We start from the raw sequence: 21,346 nt of genomic DNA on the forward strand, positions 1-21,346 counted from the left end.
TTTAGAATTGCCATCCACTTCCCTTTCAGTTCTGACCCCGACACATCAGTCATCACCCATTGTTTCCTCACTGCTCTGTAGATGGGCTATACAGATATTTTTCCATTACCAATCTCACCCATGATTAAAACACCCAATTGCCATCTCAACTCTGTAGATAGCCTTTCCTCCTCCTCTTTCTTTTTTTTAAATATCCCCAAAATGTCTGCTGACGTTAACTCCTGTATTTGCCTATTCAGCTGTCTGTCCACCCATCCATTTGGCAAATATATAGAGGCAACTACAGCTCAGAGAGAACAAGAACAGCCTTGGAATTCAGACTGCTTTGCTCTCTATCCTGGTTCTGTCACTTATTATCTCTATAAGCTTGAATATTTATTTAGCCTCTTTATTCTTCAGTTTCCTCATGGAGAGAATGTAAAAATAAACCACCTTCATGGCGTTGCTTTGAGAATTAAAGAGAATAGCTTATAACAATGATGTTAAATGCTTCAAGGGAGAGGTAAGTGGGGCCAAGAGAGCTTAAAACAGGGATCTGACCTAGTCGAGTAAGATTGGGGAGGATGCGATGGGGTATCCTGCTTAAGAGGAAAGCCAAAGAATGAGTTAACCCAGTCAAGAAGGAAAGAACATTGTAAACACAGGTCACGTGCTGCGAGGAATGAGGATGAGCACAAATGGAGATGGAATGTCAGCAAATCTAGTGCAAAGAGAGGAAGGTGAGGCTAGAGAGATAGATGGAAGACAGCTGATAAAGGACTTCATAGGACAATTTATGGGAGTTGTGAACTGCTGGCCGTTATCAGCTTTAATGTGATGAGACATTGGCTTGCAGAAGGGCCTGACTGGCTGACAGTAGACACATTGGGCTATTTTTTTTTTTTTTGGTATTTTTATAAATTTTATTTTAGAGATAGAGAATGCATGCTTAAAAGTGCATGAGCAGGGGAAAGGGGCAGAGGGGAAGAGAGAGAGAATCTTAAGCAGTTTCTGCGCTCAGCACTGAGTCTGACTCAGGGCTTGATCCCAGGATCCTGGAATCATGACTTGAGCCACAATCAAGGCTTTGGACACTAAACTGACTGAACCACCGAGGTGTCCAGACAGATTAGACTATTTTAATAAAATAATTCAAGAGAAAGACAATGAGAGCTTGTGTTAGGATTGTGGGGATGGACACAGAGAGAAGTGGATGGATTTAAGAAATATCTAGCAAATAAAATGGTCTGAACTTGGAAAGAGTTGCAAGGGGGAGAGAAGATGAAGAGGAAGCAGTTGTGGATAACACAGTTTCCTGACTTGCGTACTCAAAGGACAGCAGTTCATGAGTCTGAACTGGGACATTTTGCACCCAAAAGGACAAAATCTCAAGGTATTTTTTTTTCATTAATTCACTATTTTTGAAGGCTACGTGACCAAATTTAAACTTTTTAAGTCTAGAATTCAATGAGTTTTACCAATGTCAAATGTTTCCACTCTTTCTTTCTCTATGGTTTCCCCAGGCTAATCACATCATTCTTGGGGCATTTAACTTGCCCCATCTTCTTTCTCTCTCCTGTTTTAATTTCCTTTCTTTTTGAAATTTGTTAACAATTAATCGCCTTCATGTAGCTTTTTATGAGTAGTACATCTGATTCTAATAAAAGTCTACTTTCACTTCCATCTCTATGCCTAGCACTATGGTGCTTATTTGCATGATTACTTGTATTTACTACTACATGACTTTAGAAACTCATTCTTTCCTTATTTTATATGCATATTTTCCTCCTATCTATACTGTACATTGTCTCAGATCAGAGATCAAGTCTCCAATTTATTTTCTATTTGTCCTTTTTTTCTTAGAACAATTTGCAGAATTACTGGAACAACAAAAAGAAATACTTTGTTGTCTGACCAAATTTTCCCAGCTGGGTGGGAGGAGATAGAAAATGGCTGACTAATGCATACTTTGTTCATTGTTTCAAAGCCACAGAAATCTTTCATCAGTGTTTTATTTCCAATTTTTCCCCTCACGTCCCTCTCAATGGATGGAATTCACTCAAAAATGCCAAAGCATAACAAGTCAATGTGGTACAGTGGAATGAGCATGCATGTTGGGTTCAAACAGCAGGCTTTATTTAGCCTCAACTGTGTGACTTTGGACATCTCATTTAACCTCTCTGAGTCTGAAACTCCTCATTTTAAAAATGAAAATATCAATATCTAATCTACATATTCATTCATGTCTTATTTGCCCCTTCAGTATCCCAGCTTCATGATATTTCCAGATATAACCTGGTTACCTTCATAAATACATTCATATCCTGAATATGTATTTCCAATGGAACTTGATGCTGTTTCTTTACGCTAGTATTTGCAGAAAGCAAAATTCTAAACAGGGTTTAACTTGAAGATTTTGAGAAATAACACTAAAGCACAGTAACTATTTCAAAACCTTCTATAAAGGTCAAATAGATACTTTCGATGCCAAAATATTCTAGAACTGGAAAGTGACAAATATATTAGAACACCCACGGAGAAACCTGTTTTCACTTTAGAGTAAATATTTTTTTCTCACAAAAATATTGTTGCGTTGAATGGTAGAAAACTGCCAAAATTTAGAGGAAGTTAAGCAATATCAGAATGCAATTAAAAATAAATTAGTCATAGCTGTGATCAAGGGGCTTTCCGAACTGCACTTGAGAAGATCAGAAAAATTAACACGAAACTGCCATTGAAGAGCAAAACTTACTTGTACAATTTTAAATAAGAGCTTAAAAATTGAAGATACAAAATGATATTGGCTCTTTTTAAATATGTTCCTTCAGCCTATACCAAATTAACTAATCTATAAATCAGAATATTTCATCTTCGGCTTACAGAGTCATCAACACCGGAAAGTCTAGAATATCTTAAAGTCAACATATTGTCAAGGTTTTAATGTTTTGGTGACAAGATAATAAAATGATCCAAACAAGATTTATTTAACCCAGCAAGTAGCGATTTTGCCCCATATTAACATTATATTGATATTGTTTTCCAAGTGTACTTTATAGCCCTAAGGAAAACCTTAAAGAATGAGAATTGGATTTTAACTTGGAAAAAACAGCTGAAACTTACCAGTTGGAAAATTTCATTGAAATATAAGAGATTTTCTTTACTTTAGGTTTTTACTTAAATTCTAGTTAGTTAACATACAGTATAATATTGGTTTCAGGAGAATTTAGTGATTCGTCACTTACATACAACACCCAGGACTCATCCCAACAAACACCCTCCTTAATGTCCGTCACCCATTTAGCCCATCCCCCCCCCCACCACCAATCCTGAGTTTGCCCTCTGTAGTTAAGAGTCTCTTATGGTTTGCCTTCCTCTGTTTTTTCCCCTTCCCCATGTCCATCTGGTTTTGTTTCTTAAATTCCACATATGAGCTAGAGTGTATTATGCTAAGTGAAATGAGTCAGTGAGAGAAATACAAGAGATTTTAAGCGAGCTCCTCTTGTGAACTTTTCTCCAACATCAAGTGAAGCAGTTTTCTGCTTTACCTGGAGATGGAAGTTGGTAGAATGTTGGCAGGCCCCTAATCCCATAGTTATGGAGAACGCCAGTTGAACTGCCTTTCTAGGCTGCCAGACTCCTCCCAAGCCACATCATCTGGAGTAGCGACCTGAGAAGGTAAATCGGCGGGTTTCTAGAGCTGCTTGCACCCCTCCAGGCAATGCCGGTGCATTTGACCGTGGGATTCAGTTCATTCTCTCTTTCTGCTACCGTGTGGTGCCGCCTGCATTTCTTTCCATCCTTTAGAAACCCCTCATGGGAAGTCGCTGTCTGTTTCTTGCTCCTGGAGACACTGTGGGGTTGCTGCAGGACCTCAGGGCTGATAACCAATTGTCTCAATTCAAATCTTGACTCCACCAACTTCTCCTTTAATTGGAACCTTGGGGAAGTCACTTCCTCAAATTAAGCCTCAGTTTCCTCATCTGTTGAAATGTATGTGACTGTGAAATGACCTAAACTCCAGGGCTGTTGAGGAAAGAAGATAGTTTCATGCAATATGGGATGGGTTGAATCCATGTAAATGATTGATACCTACTGAGATGTATTCTGTGAGCAACCCCTGTTCTCTTGACCTCGTTATACAACTCTTCCCCCAAATGTACCCATATTGAATATCATTTCACCTGGGACTCTCAAATGAACAAAATAACTGAATCTAACAAACTGTTATGATTTCTTTAACATTCTCACTTGAAAACTCCTTCTCGGCTCAAATGTAACCTACTCTGTGAGGCCTCCTCAAGCCAATTGAGGAACATTTCTGCCCTTATCTGGTCATCCCTTCAGCGACCATTGCCTACATTGTTTCTCATCAATCCCTAATAAATACTTCTCTTTCCTCCACAAAACTAGTAACTCGAAGGCAAGGTGTTTGTCTTCAGCTCTATCTTCAGGGACAAAATATAACAGTTGATCATATACGTTAAGTAAACTAACGACTATGATAACAAATTAATAGCTGAAAACCTTGGCATGATTTCACACTTTTATGGAATCACATCCAAGTGTTAACTCAGTCAGGTAAGAATTATTATACGGATGCTAGAGCCAGCTGGCTTGGTGTAGGGCAATCCCTACCTTAAAAAATCTTTCATAAGACTTGGTGATAATGGCTAGATTTCAGGCATTTCGGATGCTTTGAGAGAACCAAAAGTTAGCACTCTCACCTTTAAGAAACGGGACAAAGAAGTAAGGTAGCTGGAGCCTACAGTATTTATTACAGAAGCACCTGATATTGGAGACTGTGTTTAATGTTTGTGATTTTATTCCTAATCCTCAACTACAGAAGTGGCTACTACACACCTTATCGCAAAGGTCTTGTCCCATTTTAAGACTGAAAACACAGTATTAGCTTCTCAAAAAGTAAATATTTGACGACTGGATCAAGAATGAATGGATTTCATGAGGACCCTAAGTATGGAGAGATGTGTCCAAACTACAAAGGGTATTATTATTTGAAGGAGAGAAGACAGAAGAGGGGGTGGCTGGACAAAGAATTAAAACAGGAGACTGCCTTCTCTTCCTCCTCTTCCATCTTTAATGGGAATTACCAAGTGTTCTTTTTATGCTGGTAGACAACCCAGGGGAGAGGGAGAAGTTAAACGTACTCGAAGAAGGGGGATAACCGAAAAGATAGAATCTTAGGGAAGACAAAAGAAAAGTTAGTAAGTTAATAAGTTAAAAGTTAATAAGAACATTTGGGAGCTTAAACTTGAAAAGATGAGGGAACACTTCCTTCATTAAATAGAGGAGGAAGGAAAGGCTGTGGTGGGGAAAGCCAAGTAGAGTTTAGATGATCATGGGAAGAACTTCCTTTTTGATTGCTTCTGTTTCCACCATAAAGTATGGGAGTTGGGTTGGGGGTGGGGTTGCTGGGGAAAGGACGTAGGAAATTTTAAAGGAAAAACAAGATATAAAATATTGTGAGTTATGGGAAAGAATAAGAGTACTAGAAAAATGTAATAGGCTATAGGGAAGATTCGAAGACTCCATTAAGAACTGGTGACTTTCTTAGTATAAGATCCACATACCTAGAAAATTAAAAGTTGGCTGTTTCTAATTTCAATGGGAGTTATATCTATTTAAGCATTAATTGGATGCTTCAATTTTTTATTTTATTTTTTATTAAAAAAACTTTTAAATGTTTATTTATTTTTGAGAGAGGGAGAGAGAGAGAGAGAGAGAGAGAGAGAGAGAGAGAGAGAGGCAGAGAGAGAGGAAGATACAGAAATGAAAGCGGGGCTCAAACCCACAAATTGTGAGATCATGACCTGATCAAATTCAGATGCTTAACTGACTGAGCCACCCAGGTGCCCCGCCTTTTTAAAATTTTTAAATGTTTATTTATTTTTGAGAGAGAGAGAGAGAGAGAGAGAGAACGCATGTGAGCGGGGGAGGGCGCAAGCTTCAATTGTTACAGAAACTTACAACTATGCTTTGAGCAGACCAAGTCAAAGGCAAAAGAGAAAGAAACTCAGGAGTATACTAATATCACTTTTAACTTATACTGCTTTTAAGGCACACCTAGAGAAAGATCTCTGGGTTTTCGTAAGATGTCTGAGAACTTTTAAGTAAAATATTAAAATTTTTGACGCCTGAAAAAAGTAAATAAAATATAATTTAAAAATTGGGAACATGAATTTGAATTGTAGCTTACTTCTCTGGCCTGTAAGTTTTCCTCATCTACAACCCTTTCCCAAGGCTACAGGTGCAGGTTAGGCAGAGGAATACTTTGCCCCAGAATTCAAGAATTCACTAGCAACTGCTGCAGGTATTCTGGAGTGTTCTAGAAGAGCTGCACATACAGGATAACCACAAAGGGGACAGGTAAGGAAATGTTAATTGACTCCTCTCTCTCTCTCTCTCTTTTGGCCCTATCCTAATTCAGGATCATGTAACTTTTATCCATATTATTATGTTGGTCTCCATTTTTCAAAGTAAAATGTCTCTAATCTAGCTGGATTAAAATCATTGAATGGTTTTCCACTGCATTCACAACAAAGATCCTGAATTATGGTCCTGAACATCTGGCTCTTGCCTCCCTCTCCACACCCAACTCCTACTACCTACTCCTCACTCTACCACAGTGTCTTTTCTCAGGGCCTTGAAGAAGCCATGTTCTCTCATGGCCTGAGGGCCTTTGCTTTGTTATATTGCCCAGAGTTTTCCAGAGAAACTGAACCAACAGGAAGTGTGTGTATGTACAAACAAGGAGAGAGAGAGCACTTTGTTTGAAAGAATTGGCTCACATAATTGTGGGATCTGGAAAGTCTGTAATCTGCAAGGCAACCAGCAGGCTGGAGACCCACAGAAGAGTTGACATTGAATCTTCCAGTGTGAAAGCCTTTTGGAGGAAGAATTCCTTCTCAAGAGACCTTAGCCTTTTCTCTCACACCTTCAGCCGCCTGGATGAGGCCCATCCACATTATGTAAGTTAATCTACTTTACTCAAAGTTCACTGATTTAAATGTTAATCTGATCTAAAAATGCCTTGACAGTAACATCTAGACTAGTGTTTGGCCAAAAACTGGGTACCATGGCCTACCCAACTTGACACACGCAAGTAACCTTCACACCCATGACACCACTTCTGCCCACAATGCTCTTTCACGCTTCTACCTCTTGACTAAATTGTCACTTGTCTGGCCTTCTTGACCACTTCCTCCCTAACTGGGTTATATCCTTCTGTTATAGGCTCGTAGAATGCCCTGTATTTCTCCATCACAGGCATGATTTAAAATTTTTCTTCATGTTTATTTATTTATTTATTTATTTATTTATTTAGTTAGTTAGTGACTGAGTGAGAGAAGAAGGAGCAGAGAGAGTGGGAAAGAGTCCAAGCAGTTTCCATGCTCAGCATGGAGCCCAACACAAGGCTCAATCCCATGACTGCGAGATCATGACCTGAGCTGAAATCCAGAGTATGAAGCTTAACCAAACAAGCTACTCAAGAGCCCCTACCACAGGCACGATTTAATTCATAATGTATTTGATTCCTGTTTGGCTCTGTCTTGTCATGAATATAGAAGCCACACCTAATTGTTCACCACTATGTTTGCTGGTCCCAGGCACCATGTTGCACAAAGTGTATGCTCAGACAAAACCAATAAGCACAAGAAATCTCCATATGTCTACCAAGTGGAATTTATAATGTATTTATAATCATCACTCACTTGTTTCAAATGTTTCATCCATAATAACTATAAATAATAGACCAGTAACATTTACCAGGTGCTTTCAGTTTGTAGATACTCAATGTTAACTTATCCTATCAGATACCTCTTTTGCACCATTTTAAATCCTCTCAACCTTATTGTCTCTGAGGCTCTTGACCACCATTCCACTCTAGGCTTGGTCCTTGTAAAACCAATTTCTCTGGGGCAAACCTACTGCACTTACCTCATGCCTGGTTATTCCATTTCTCCCCTCCAGCCCCAGGGTTCTTCTTTCTGTGGCTGCTGAGATATGATTGTTTCAAGACCCATGAGGCTCCCATACTTGCCCAACCTAAAAATGTGGGAGAGATGAAGTGCTGAGGGTGAGGAACGAAACTTGGACCAATAGAAAGGGACAAAAGACAAAGTCTTCCCCCCTTCCCCAACCCACCAGTCCCAAAATATAATAGTGCACAAGGCCCCTTGGGAGATGGTCCCATGAGACTCAGTAGTCACACAACATGATACCTGGGACTGACCAGAAGTCAGATACAACCCCCCCGCCCCCCCCCCCCCCCAGCCATTTCTGCTCTTTCCTTTCTTGCCTCACTGCCCTTGTCCTTCATTCTGGATTTCCTGGCATTAGACTCCTCTGTATAGTCTTAATGCATCAACTTTTGTACTAGGTTCTGTTTTTTAGAGCACCTGGGCTTAGACATTCATTTCATTTTCACAACTGGAGGATGAGATCCAGTTTGTGTTTTAAATGCTCATCTTGGTGCAGTGTGCTAACAGATTGGAGGGGGAGAAGAGAGGAAGTGGGGAACTAAGGAATTTATGGCAATGGTCCCAGTGAAAGATGATGGTGCTAAGGAAAAGAATGCCAGCTGTAAAAATGGAAAAAAGTGAACAAGTTTGAGATATCGCTTCCTCTTCCTTCATAGTCCTTTTCATGTGAACTGCCATTATGTATTTGCATACTTGCCTATTCTACTATGAATGCTCTATCTGTAGGAATTGCTAGCATGCTTCAGAAACATAGTATATTTCTGTTGTATGAATGAGACAGCATGATAATTCCAGACACTCAGGAAAACAGCAATAGGTTGTTCAGAAGGTTACAGTGAACTAATTCCAGGGAGGAAAACAAATATATATATGTTCCATATATATATATATATATATATATATATATATGGAAAAATGGAATATATATATATTCCATATATATATGGAAAAATGGAATATATATATATTCCATATATATGGAAAAATGGAATATATATATGTATATATGTATATATATACATATTATACACATATAGATATAGATATACATATATATATAGATATACATATCTATATATATATATATATATATATATATATATATGATGTGTTGATAGGAAAAGGGGCAGATATTCATTGTTATGACAGGACAACAAAAAAAATAAAGACTGTCTCAGGCAAAATCTGGATGTGTGTTCATACTAAGCATATGTCTACTGCATGTAACTTACTATGAATTTTGAAAGTATAGTAGTCCAATAATTCTGTTAACTAAAGTATATTTCTAACAGAAGCTGTATTTGCCAAGAGTATATTAGCTATTAGTCTCCATCGCTGAATATAAAATGTGAAATTTTTGTTAAATTATTATCCATTAAAAGAAGAAAACACGGACATAATCAGGAGAGGAATACTTTTTAAGCCCTCCTGGCTGAACTTAGCAATTTTGAAAGCAGTAGAGACTAGCTTCTAATAGCCCTGGAGTCAGGCAGAATATGACTTTTAAATCTCTTACTCTATTTACTTTTTGCTTAACCATTTAGGGCTTCATGTCTGTATCATGAAAACTAGCATAATGATATTCTAATTGTTACAACACTTTGACCGTGACAGGAAGTTTACTCCTGGGTGAAGCCAAAGTAACAACAACAACGGGACTTATTGATTCATTTATTCCTTCATTCAGCAAATAGTTGCTGGGGCCCACTATGCAATAGGCATGTTCTTGATACCGGGATGCAGTGGTGAAGAAGCAGGCCAATCTACCGCTCGTGTGACGCTCAGACACTTGTGGAAGAGGCGGAGAAGTTACACAGAGGAACCAGCCATCATAGATAGTGGCAGATGTGGTTGATTTCTGTGAGCAAACAGGCAGATGAAGGGTAGAGAGAGTGATAGAAAGTACATGTTTAGAAGAGTGACTGATAGGACTTCTCCGAGGAGTTGGATATTTGAGCAGAGGCCTGAAGAGAGTGAAGGGGGTAGTGATGAGAATAGCTGAGGGTCTGGGGGGGGGGGGCAGTGGGGGTGGGGGGCAGTTCAAGCAGAGGGAACAGCAAATGCAATGGCTTCTGTGAGAGTCAGTTTGGCCTCTTCTAAGCAAATCAGGAGCTTCAGAGGAGTGAGCAAGCCAGGAAGAATGATGAGATGACTGTGAAAACACAATGAGTTGTTGAGTAGGAAGGGGCCCAGGAAAGACTTGGTTCAGAGTTTAAGCTCAAGTGTGATGTCACTCAAACTTGTTTTCTCTCCATCTCTTGGCTTTATTTCCTCCTGTCTGTTTCCATTGCCAGGCAAGCTTCCTCCTCCTGGTGTCCAGATCCATCTGCGGCTCTAGGTGTCCTGGATTCATTGGAAAGAGGGTCACCCTCCGCCTAGTAGCTCCTGAAAAACCTTTAGCTAATCTGTAATTTGGCCAACTTCTATCTACAGCCATCTCTACAAAAATCCTAGCACCAGCAATTGATTCTATGTCCTCGACTTTGGCCACTCAACCTGTACATCTATCTGGGTCGAAGAAGTGGAGTAAGAATAGAGCAGGGATGCAAAAGCAGGGTAAGGCACTGTGCTCAAACAAAAATCCAGAGCTATTAAAGGATATAGGGTGAATGGATGCTGGATGAAAACAATTCCACTACACAGGGGAACCATAATAACTTCTATCATCATCATCAGTACTACTATTATCAATAATGGGAGAAAGGCATGGTAATTAAGTTATGTACCACATCCTTCAGTGTTTATTTTCACTTTAGGTTAGCAACACAGCAAACTTTATGTGGTTCTTTTTATTTAAAATTTTTTTTTTTAAATCTTTATTTATTTTTGAGAGAGAGACAGAGCGTAAGCAGGGGAGAAGCAGAGATAGAGGGAGACACAGGATCCGATGCAGGCTCCAGGGCCTCAGCTGTCAGCACAGAGCCCAACGCAGGGCTTGAACTCATGAACTATGAGATCATGACCCGAGCCGAAGTTGGACACTCAACCAACTGAGCCACCCAGGTGCCCCATATGTGGTACTTTTTAAAATATGGGTTAATTTCTTCACAAGGAATCTTCTACAAAAAAATAACTTTTAATCTTTCAAAAATTCCAGAGTAAAGAGTCTCATCGTTTATTGCTAATTAGAACCAGATGGAACCGCCCAATGATTGCATATAGTAGTATTCTGGCGGCCTTATTTGGAAAATTTCAGTACATCCACTGATTACTGAGGGGATAGCCAGGCTGACCTTACCTCTATAAAAGCATATTACACAATACAGTGGCCTGTGATAGAAAATTGTGAGCATGGACTCAATATATCTTTTTTCTCTTGAGAAAAAAAGAAAGACAAACATATTATGAAATGGTTAATCCAATTAACCAGATAAAAATAGTTTTTAATCTGTCAAGTAAATATTAACATTTAATGAAAGGTGAAAATTTGCCTCACAGGCCTTAGGTTTGTCAGACCTTTGATACTTTTAGTGTCTCATTTACTTGAGAGTTTAGATAAACTATGTGGAAAATATCAACCACATAATTCTGTTAGGCAAAGCCCAGATTATTGAAATAGTATTGCTTGTCAATTTAGACCTCCTTAAATTGTACTTTTAGATAAATTTAGCATATTTTCAGCTTTATAATACTCATGTATATGTAAAAACCTTACAACATTAAAAAGTAAAACAAGTTTATTCATTTCAAAATAATTTCTTTAATTCCACATAAGCACATACTGTAAACAGTGGAAATATTTAAACCATATTTGTAGTTTGGAAAATTGGCCTTTACACAATGGTTTGGCTCAAAAAGCACATTTTCAGATTTTGGTTTCAATATGGTTATTTGTGCTCATGCATTTACTTCTCACTCTTCAAATATTGAAGTTACACAAGGAGTCTAAAAATAAGAATATATCTATCAATGCATTGGAAACTGAGATTTCCATGAAAGACTGAGAATCTTTGAGAAATTGTTGGAAAACACCAAGCAGATAGAGGCAAAGGAGAGGTCCATGTTTTCGGTAGGTGGGTAGTATTTCTCACTGAAAAATGTGAAAAATAAAAATATAATCTTGGAATGATAATGACTGGAGGGAAGATTTAGCTGCTTAGATAATCTGGAGATGAGTACTATTTGTCCAAGTTCTTTCTATTCAAGTAACTTGCCACAGCAGTTTTTTTCTTCAGACCTCTCTTGATGTACTACAAATGCAGAAACAACTGTCTGTTGAAGTAGTAAGGAATTTACCTAAAGGCTTAGCTGCATAATATATTTCCCTTTTCCATTCAAAAATGCAATTCAAAACTAATTATTGGCCACCTTACAGGCTAGAGTGGGCCAGAAATCAGTCACCTGCTTTAGTGGCTGGACAGGACCTGCTAGAAAAGGAGAAACGCATCCTTCCCTATGCCTGTGGCCATCTGGATCCCCAATCTAGCACAGTCAAACCACAGAAAATACCAACATTCTTTTCCTCTTTCACAGGGGATGAAAACTTAAACACAATCTCTGAAAATAAACACAAGTCATATTTCTAGGCAAACATAGATCTTCTGTTTAAGAATATGCATAAAAAAAAGATCACCAGGTATGTGAAAAGACTCAGTAGTCCAAAAGAAAACAGTGCTGAAAAATCCATACAAATACAATCCTGTGATATGGACTTACTTCATGAAACAGGAAAAGAAGCCCCAAAAGGTCTTCCATCTTATATTCACAACAAAATCTGAGAACGTTGTATGTACCAACATGGAACAATCTGAGATTAAGAACCCTTGTTTCTGAGGAAAATCATCATTTCTAAATTTGTTTTTTAAATTTATTTATTTTTGACAGAGACAGAGTGCGAGCGTGACCTGGGGAGGGGCAGAAAGAGAGGGAGACACAGAATCTGAAGCAGGCTCCAGGTTCCAAGCTGTCAGCAGAAAACCCCACGCGGGTCCCCAACCCATGAACCATGAGATCATGATCTGGGCCAAAGTCGGATGCTCAACCGACTGAGCCACCCAGGCGCCCCATTTCTAAAATTTTTAAAACAAATCTCAGACTGATGAGGAGATGTCGTGTAAGTGACCATCTCAATTAGTGGCTTAGAAAATAAAGAGAGTCTCCCAGAAGTAAACAAAAATTAAAAAGGAGGAAAGATAAGTCTCTGAGAGTGGAGCTCTAAGAAACCCAATATATTTATAAGATAAATACCAGATGATAAATGGAAAAGAAACAAAAATCAAAGAAATAATAGAAAAAACTTTTTTTTAGAGGAAGGAAGACTATAACTGTAATTTTAAAGAGAATTTTTTTAATGTTTATTTTTGAGAGAATGAGAGACAGAGCACAAGGGGCAGAGAGCGACAGAGACACAGAACCCGAAGCAGGCTCTAGGCTCTGAGCTGTCAGTACAGAGCCCAACACGGGGCTGGAACTTAGAGCCCTGAGATCATGACCTGAGCCAAAGTCAGAAGATTAACTGACTGAGCCACCTAGGTGCCCCTATAATTATAGCATTTAAAGGAACTACTTGATGCAAAGTAAATTAATGAAGAATAAAAGAAAAACATATGTACATATATGTTTTATTTATTTATTTATTTATTTGTGATTTAAGAGATAAATAACAGTTTCAGCAAGCATCCATTGTGGACAAGGGGAAGTTACGATGTTACCTTCAAAGGGAATAATCTAGGTAATTACTTCTCTGAGAAAAGCAAGGAGACAATGGAGCAGTATCAACAGAGATTTTAGAAAAAAATGTTTGCAACCCCAACATTTCGTATATTCATTAAAGATAATGCTCAGTTTTGTGACCAGAATTTGTACCTTCAAATTTCCATTTTAGTCTTCAATTTTAGTCAGGCACATTTCTTAACTTTCCTTGAAATTGTGTGTGTCTATGTGGCTATTATCTTTCTATTGGTCCAAAGAAATGTGACTGGAAGTGTGTAAACTTCCATTTTCTCCTTTCTCTCTCTTTTCCTCCATTCTTCTGCTTAGAAAATGGATCTGGGGTGCCTGAGTGGCTCAGTCATTAAGCTATGGACTCTTGATTTTGGCTCAGGTCATAATCTCATTCGTGGAATCGAGTCCCACCTTGAGCTCTGTGCTGACAGCATGGAGCCTGCTTGGGATTCTCTCCCTCTTCCCCTCCCCTGCTCACATTCTGTGTGTGTATGTGTGTGTGTGTCTCAAAATAAATATACATTTTAAAAAAAATGGGTCTGATGGCTGACACTTGGGCAGCCATATTTTTAATTTCTTTTTTTTAATGTTAATTTATTTTGGGAAGAGAGAGAGAAAGAGATAGAGCACAAGTGGGGGAGAAGCAGAGAGAGAGCGGGAGATGCAGATCCAAACAAGTTCCAGGCTCTGAGCTGTCAGCACAGAGCCCCACCAGGGCTTGAACTCATGAACTGAACTCAGGAACCGTGAGATCTGACCTAAGGCGCCCCTGGGCAGCTATCTTGGGTCACCTGTATGATGGATGCTCCCAGGATGGCAGAGCATAAAATCTGAATCACCAACAAAATTCATGGAGCTTTCAGGTCAGGTTGGGATTCCTATGCCCAGACTTCTTTTATATGAGATGGAAATAAATTTTCATGTGTTTAAAGCCATCGTTTACTTGTTTTTCTCTTAGATGTAGTCAAACCTGATCTTAACTGATATGATATACACATTAGAAAACAAATTTCATGTGATTGTAAATATTCATAGGATAAGAACCGAATAACTTTCCTGAAAAAAATTATTTAGAAAAATATTCTAGCTTTCTGAGAAATGAATGTAAATAATGAGCTCAAATATGGGCAAAACTGGTTGTAGGAGAAGTGGCCAGAGGCACAGCAAAACTTGGGAGTTGATTACCAAACAATTGTTAAAATGGATACAATACAGATGCTAAGTGTGTAATATAACAATTACACCAATACTAATAATCTGGTTCTAAAAGTCAAGATTATTCTACAACATGTGGAAATTGTGGAATGTGGAGGAGGGAAATACAGCACACACACTGCTCATTTGATGAGCCAGGATCGGTGATTTCATTCTAAACCAAATCATTCCATTGGAAGAGAAATAGAGATTCACATTTTTAAGTATATAGGCATCCACAGCCAGAATGAAAACAAGTAAAGTTTTTATACTTTTTCAGATAATATAAAGCAATAGAAACATTGGAGTTACGAAAAGGATTTGCACAGAAGAGATGGAACAGCCGGGCAGCAGAAATAGCCAGAAATTTAGCATAAGGTGAGAGAAGTAAGGCTTCATTAGTCAGAACAATCTGGAGTGCAAGTGAGACAAATTTGACTCTAAGTTCACAAACACAGTTGAGATTTGTTTAAGCCAAAGTGTAGAATGTACTGCTTCATGGTTTTGAAAACCTCAGCGGTCCAAAAATTCCTGGTGCTCATTTTCAAATGAGGAGTCTCTTACCCTTCATCTCTTCTGGCTTCTTTGTGGAATTTATAAACTCCTTTTACAAAAGTTAAAGAGTCTGACTAGGTTAAAAAAAATTGTTAGAAATATGACAAGTGCACTACAACAATGAAATTATTTATCTATCTATTTATTTATTTATTTATTTATTTAGAGAGAAAGAGATCATGCATGTGCACAACTGTGAGCATGCACGCAACCTGGGAAGGGGCAGAGAGAGAGGGAGGGAGAAAGAATCCAAAGATGTTCCATGCCCAGTGTGGAGCCTGACAGGGGCCCAATCTCACAACCCTGAGATCATGACCTGAGTTGAAACCAAGAGCCAGACACTTAATCCACTGAACCACCCAGGATCCCCAGTAAGTGAATATTTTTAAAGGGAGTGGACAAATACTGCGTAAATTCAAATTAAAAAAAAAAAAAAGAACTACTATTACATATCAAAGAAAATTGAATTTAGATAAAATATAAAATGACTAAATACTAGCTGTAAATGTTCAAATGACAACATAGTTTGTGATTATAAAACAAGTTAGCACCAACAACAAATTTAGACAAAACTTCAATTATAGTAAGAAGCTTGGTCTTTGACAGAAAAGGAGGCAAAATATAAACTGAAAAACTGAATTTCATAATTCATAAACTTGACTTGGTATACTGCAACTATCATAGAAAACACACATTACTAAAATATATATATGTATATATATATATATGTATATATTAAACATTTGCACAGAGAAATTGAATTTTAGCTCCTAGAATATCTTTACAATAAATCTACAAAATTATAAATTGCATGCTCCATATTCGTTGTCCTGAAATACAAAAGCTTGGAGACTAATAAAGCATAAACACACTCTTACAAATAAAACCAACTGGAAACAAAGTAAGATTTTCCTAAATCAACTTTTTTAAATCAAAGAGAAAATGAAAATTTCATATATATTTATATATATATATATATGCAAATATACATGTATATATTACATGTGTAAAGATATTAAATTATACCAAAATGACAATTCTACTGCTACATGTCGAGACTTCACAGAAGTGGTCAAAGATGTACTCGTAAGAAAAGAAAAGGCGCTAAGTGCTTTTACAACAAACAGCAAAAAGTGTGGATGATGTATATAACATCAGAAGCTAGGAAAAATAATAAAATAAAAAGGATTGATAATGTTAAAAAATTGATAAATGATATAGTAAATAAGTGAGGCTAATGCCTCAGAAAGAGCTTACCTTCATTTATTTATTTTATGGATGAATTTTTTTCAAAATTTCCAACAACAAATATTTGCTATACTTTTAAAGATGTTTTTTTTAAAAAAGGAAACATATTACCAGTCCATTACTGAAAAGTATAATAATAATGAAAATAATATTTGACCAAGAAAGTTGAAAAAAAGCCATGACAATCCACTTTACATATATGGATTCAAAAATCTTGAAAAAACTACATAAATAATAAATAATCTATAATGATAAAAATACATTAATAATAATTAACAAATATATAATGATAAAATAATATGTAATGATAAAATATGTTATTGTAATAATACACTGGATAAAGTAATTGTTAGCATTAGATGCTGACTTGACTAGACTATATGGTGCGCAGATATTTGGCTAAACGTTGTTTCTAGGTGTGTCTGTAAGGGTGTTTCTGGATGAGGTAAGCATTTGGAATTGGTACACTGAGAAAAGCCCCTTACCCCCCCCCCCCCCCACCATTTGGGTGGGCCTCATCCAATCAGTTAAAGGCTTAAATAGACTAAAAGGCTGAGTAAGAAAAAGTTCTTCCTGCTAATGATCTTCAAGCTGAGACATTGGTCTTCTCCTCCCTTTGGATGCAGATTTGGACTAGAGAGAGTGAGAGAGCTTGAGGGACAGAGAGAAAGAGGGAGATAGAGGATCCGAAGTGGGCTCTGTGCTAACAGTAGAGAAACCCATGGGGCTCGAACCCATGATGTGTGAGATCATGACTTGGGCCAAAGCCAGACGTTTAACTGACTGAGCCACCCAGGTGCCCCATATACTATTATTTTCAAGTAATACATTGTCTACTAGGAAAACACTAGAATGTCCATTTAGGAAGTAGTATAAAATGTTAGGTAGTTCAGAAAAATGATTGACTTAAAAATAAATGCAAAGTTTAGTGGCTTTCTTATAATACAGATTATCTAAACCAAGGGTTAATGGACAAATAAAAAGTCTATAAGTAGACTTCAAAAGATTTCCAAGTCTGAAATAGCATGCAAAATTTTGTGTAGGCATTTTACTGGGACAAGTTTTGAGAGATTTCATCAAAGAGTCTGTAAGTTAAAACAATTAAAGACACATCAACATACCAACAGTAATCCGCAGGAGACAAAATTGGGGGAAAATAGCAACAAATACCTAAAATTGACTTATTTTTAGAGTCTATTTGAATACAAACAAAACCATCTGAAATCTTATATAAGGCAAGAAAAGACAAGTATAAATATATACCTGGATACATTATATCACCATATGGGAGACTGAATATTTTAATGATGTAAATTCTCCTCCAAATGGGCAGTAGTCCACATATATATGTAACATATATACATGTATATAAAATACCATTAAGTTTAAAGACCAATGATGAATGATGCAATGTATATTGGAGTGAAATATATATCATATGCACAGTATACTCACTGATATAAATAATACAGTATTGGCTTAAAATTAGTTAATGTTAATTATATTTGATAATTTTATAATTAATAAATACATAATATAACATTATATATGCATTATATATGCCATACTTAACTCATGAAAAGATCCTATAACTCTTGAACTCTTGAACACTGGGCACTGTGTTCAATAAAAAATATCCAAATCAAAAAATAAGTGTGAATATAAAAGGATAATTCAAAAGAGAGGAAAGACTCAACAAACATATGGACATAATAAGTAATAAAAAGAATGTACGTAAAGAAGTGTGTGGGATACCATTTTTAGTGAAAGTCCCACCACTAACCCTTTACTCCCTACTGTCTATTCCTTATTTCATTTTTCTTCATAGCAAAACTAACTTCTAAAAAACTGTGTGTGTTACCTAACATACTATAACATGTATTTTCTATTTGTTAGTTTTTATGTTTCTTTCTACTAGAATGTAAGCTCACTGAAGGCAGAGATTGCCTATATGATGATTGCTGACTCTCAGAACTTAGAAAAGAGACTACACTCCAGTAGGCTCTCAGTAAATATTTTTAAAATCAATATCAGATCGTCAAAACTTAAATGAATGATAATGCCTAGTATTGATAAGGTTTTGGAGAAATGAACATTCTTGTATACTATTTTGTGGATAAACTGATAAATTTCTGCTGAACATATTTACTATGTACATATCATCATGTATTACATTATATAATATGTATAATAATGTATATACATACATTATATATTTCTATTTTATATATATGCAATATGTATGCTATAAACATATAACTGAATATAGCAATTATCATCTAGGAGTTTATGAGGAAGTAATCATAGGACAAGAACAATATATTTGTTTAAATATATTCATCGTAGGATTATTTCCAAGTGCAAAATTTGGGAAGCAATATATATTTACTAATAGGAGATTGTTTAAATCAGTAGTATCTAAATTTATGCTTTGAATTACTATTCAGCTACCAAATAAATAGTATAGTATTTCCAATTGTGTGTGCGTGTGTGTGTGTGTGTGTGTGTGTGTGTGTGTATGGTGGGTACATAGGTAGGAAATATTTTTTGAAAAATTATTGAACATGTTAACAATAGCTATGTCAAGATGACGCTGGAATTTTTAATATTTCATGAGTTATAAAATTATATTTTTAAAACAAAAAGTTCTAATTTTTTTCAAGTGATTTTATATAACTTTAAAAATCTTAAACATTTTGGTACGTGGGTATGGGTGTGGGTTTGTGATCTGTTCACACTTTTAGATATTTATCTTTTGTAGGAATAAGAGAAATAGAGGGGCAATTCTCCATTTTGCCTTTTAAAAAGAACTTCACTTATTTCTTTCATACTTATACTACTTATATTATTTGGATTTACTCACTATGAAAAGTAGAATTATTGCTTGTGCCTATAACCATATATATAGTATATTTCAGATTCTAGGTAATGCATGAGGGCTATGTCTCAAAGAATCATGTTTTCTGTACTTACAATTAAATAAATCTTTTTAGACAGTAACTTATTATCTTTATTAAAAATTCCCATACAAGCGGTGTATATGTATACACACACACACACACACACATAATTGAATATTACTAAGCCATATAAAAGAATGAGATCTTGTCATCTGCAATAACATGGATGAACTTAGAAAGTATTATGCTAAGTGAAATAAAGTGGACAAAGACAAACACCACCATATATTTTACTCGTGGGATTTAAGAAACAAAACAAATGAACAAATGAAGAAAAAAAGAGATAAGCAATATAACAGGGTCTTACATACAGAGACAAACTGGTGGTTGCCTTAGGGACAGTGGGTAGGGGGATGGGTGAAGTAGATTAAAGGGGATTAAGAGTATATTTATCGTGATGAACACTGGGCAATGTATTCAATTGCTGGATCATTCTATGGTACATCCAAAACTAATATAATACTGTATGTTAGCTCTACTTCAATTAAGGAAACCCTCTATGGGGGGGCAGGGTGGCTCAGTTGTTTAAGTGTCCAACTCTTGATCTCCGCTCAGGTCACGATCTCATGGTTGGTGGGATTGAGCCCCATGTAGGGATGTGCACTGCTCATGCTCTCTCTCTCTCTTTCAAAATAAATAAATAAACTTTAAAAAATAAAAAATGTTCTGTAGAAAAATAAAAATAAGTAAAATATCTGTCAGCAGGGCTCACCTTGCGTTAAAGGGAAATTATTTTTTAAATTGAAATGTAAATAAATAAGGGGTGTCTGGGTGGCTCAGTTGGTTAAGCATCTGACTTCAGCTCAGGTCACGATATCAGGGTTTGGTTCATGAGTTTGAGCCCCATGTCAGGCTCTCTGCTGTCAGCGTGGAGCCTGCTTCGGATCCCCTGTCCCCCTCTCTCTTCGCCCCTTCCCTGCTAGCGCCCTCTTTCAAGAATAAATAAACATTTAAAAACAAATAAATAAATAGTTGCCACACAAATTAAATCTAGGGCTGTATGACAAACTGCAGCATTTTTTGCTGTACTGTGTAGTCCCCAAGGCCCCTTCTCTCTCTGAGATTCTGTAAATCTCTGCAGCGTGCTCCCACAATGCTGCATAAAGACTTGCATCAGAGAGACCTCGTTCATGCCTGTTTTGCCTTCAGGCCCAGAAACCCAGCAACAGCATGAGTAAGGAGAGAGAGAGAGACACTTCAGCTTTAAGATTGTACTCATGAAATATTTACTATTATTTTCCTCCCATAGCATGGTCCTTAACTAAACTAAGTTTTCTTCACTTATATTTTTTTCGAATATTTCATTGTTTTGAAACTGCATAAAGACCAATGTATATAATTAAGTTATCTTAATACTTTATTGCTTTGGTTTATTGCTTGTTTGTTTTTGTTTTGGGTTTTATTTTGGTCAGCCTCCAGGGCAAAAACAAATGACACTCATGATAAGTGATTTGCAGAAATTTTAGTAAAGAGACTAATTACAAAGGTGTAAGCAGGGTGTAGAGAAACCAGCAATAGAATGTGGGTCTCCAGCCTAGCACCCTTGGGAGCCACTTCTCCCCCTAAGCCCTGAAGTATCGAGATAAGGAAGTGGGGGGTCTCTGTGTAGAGGGCCACCTGGCAGCCGTTGTCTTTAGTAGGAGGGCAGAACCAACATAGGGCACTTGGGTACGTGGAGGGGAAGAGAGTGGGGAGGCCAGGGAATAAATATCTCAGTCTCTCTGTCCTCTCACTGTCTGATCTCCT

The 21,346-nt window shown here is 37.0% G+C and overlaps 1 long non-coding RNA gene across 1 annotated transcript in view; it reads left to right on the plus strand.

Annotated features, from left to right (window-relative positions):
• Positions 1 to 3,492: 3,492 nt before the first annotated feature.
• LOC131507773 (uncharacterized) overlaps positions 3,493 to 21,346 on the plus strand; it is a 75,855-nt gene continuing 58,001 nt past the window's right edge. Inside the window, exons 1-4 of the long non-coding RNA XR_009259696.1 lie at positions 3,493 to 3,654; positions 6,238 to 6,363; positions 6,698 to 6,965; positions 10,413 to 10,535. This is a non-coding gene — a long non-coding RNA (uncharacterized LOC131507773). The remainder of the gene's footprint in view (positions 3,655 to 6,237; positions 6,364 to 6,697; positions 6,966 to 10,412; positions 10,536 to 21,346) is intronic.

Source organism: Neofelis nebulosa, chromosome 3 (assembly GCF_028018385.1).
Source record: "Neofelis nebulosa isolate mNeoNeb1 chromosome 3, mNeoNeb1.pri, whole genome shotgun sequence".
Taxonomy (NCBI): domain Eukaryota; kingdom Metazoa; phylum Chordata; class Mammalia; order Carnivora; family Felidae; genus Neofelis; species Neofelis nebulosa.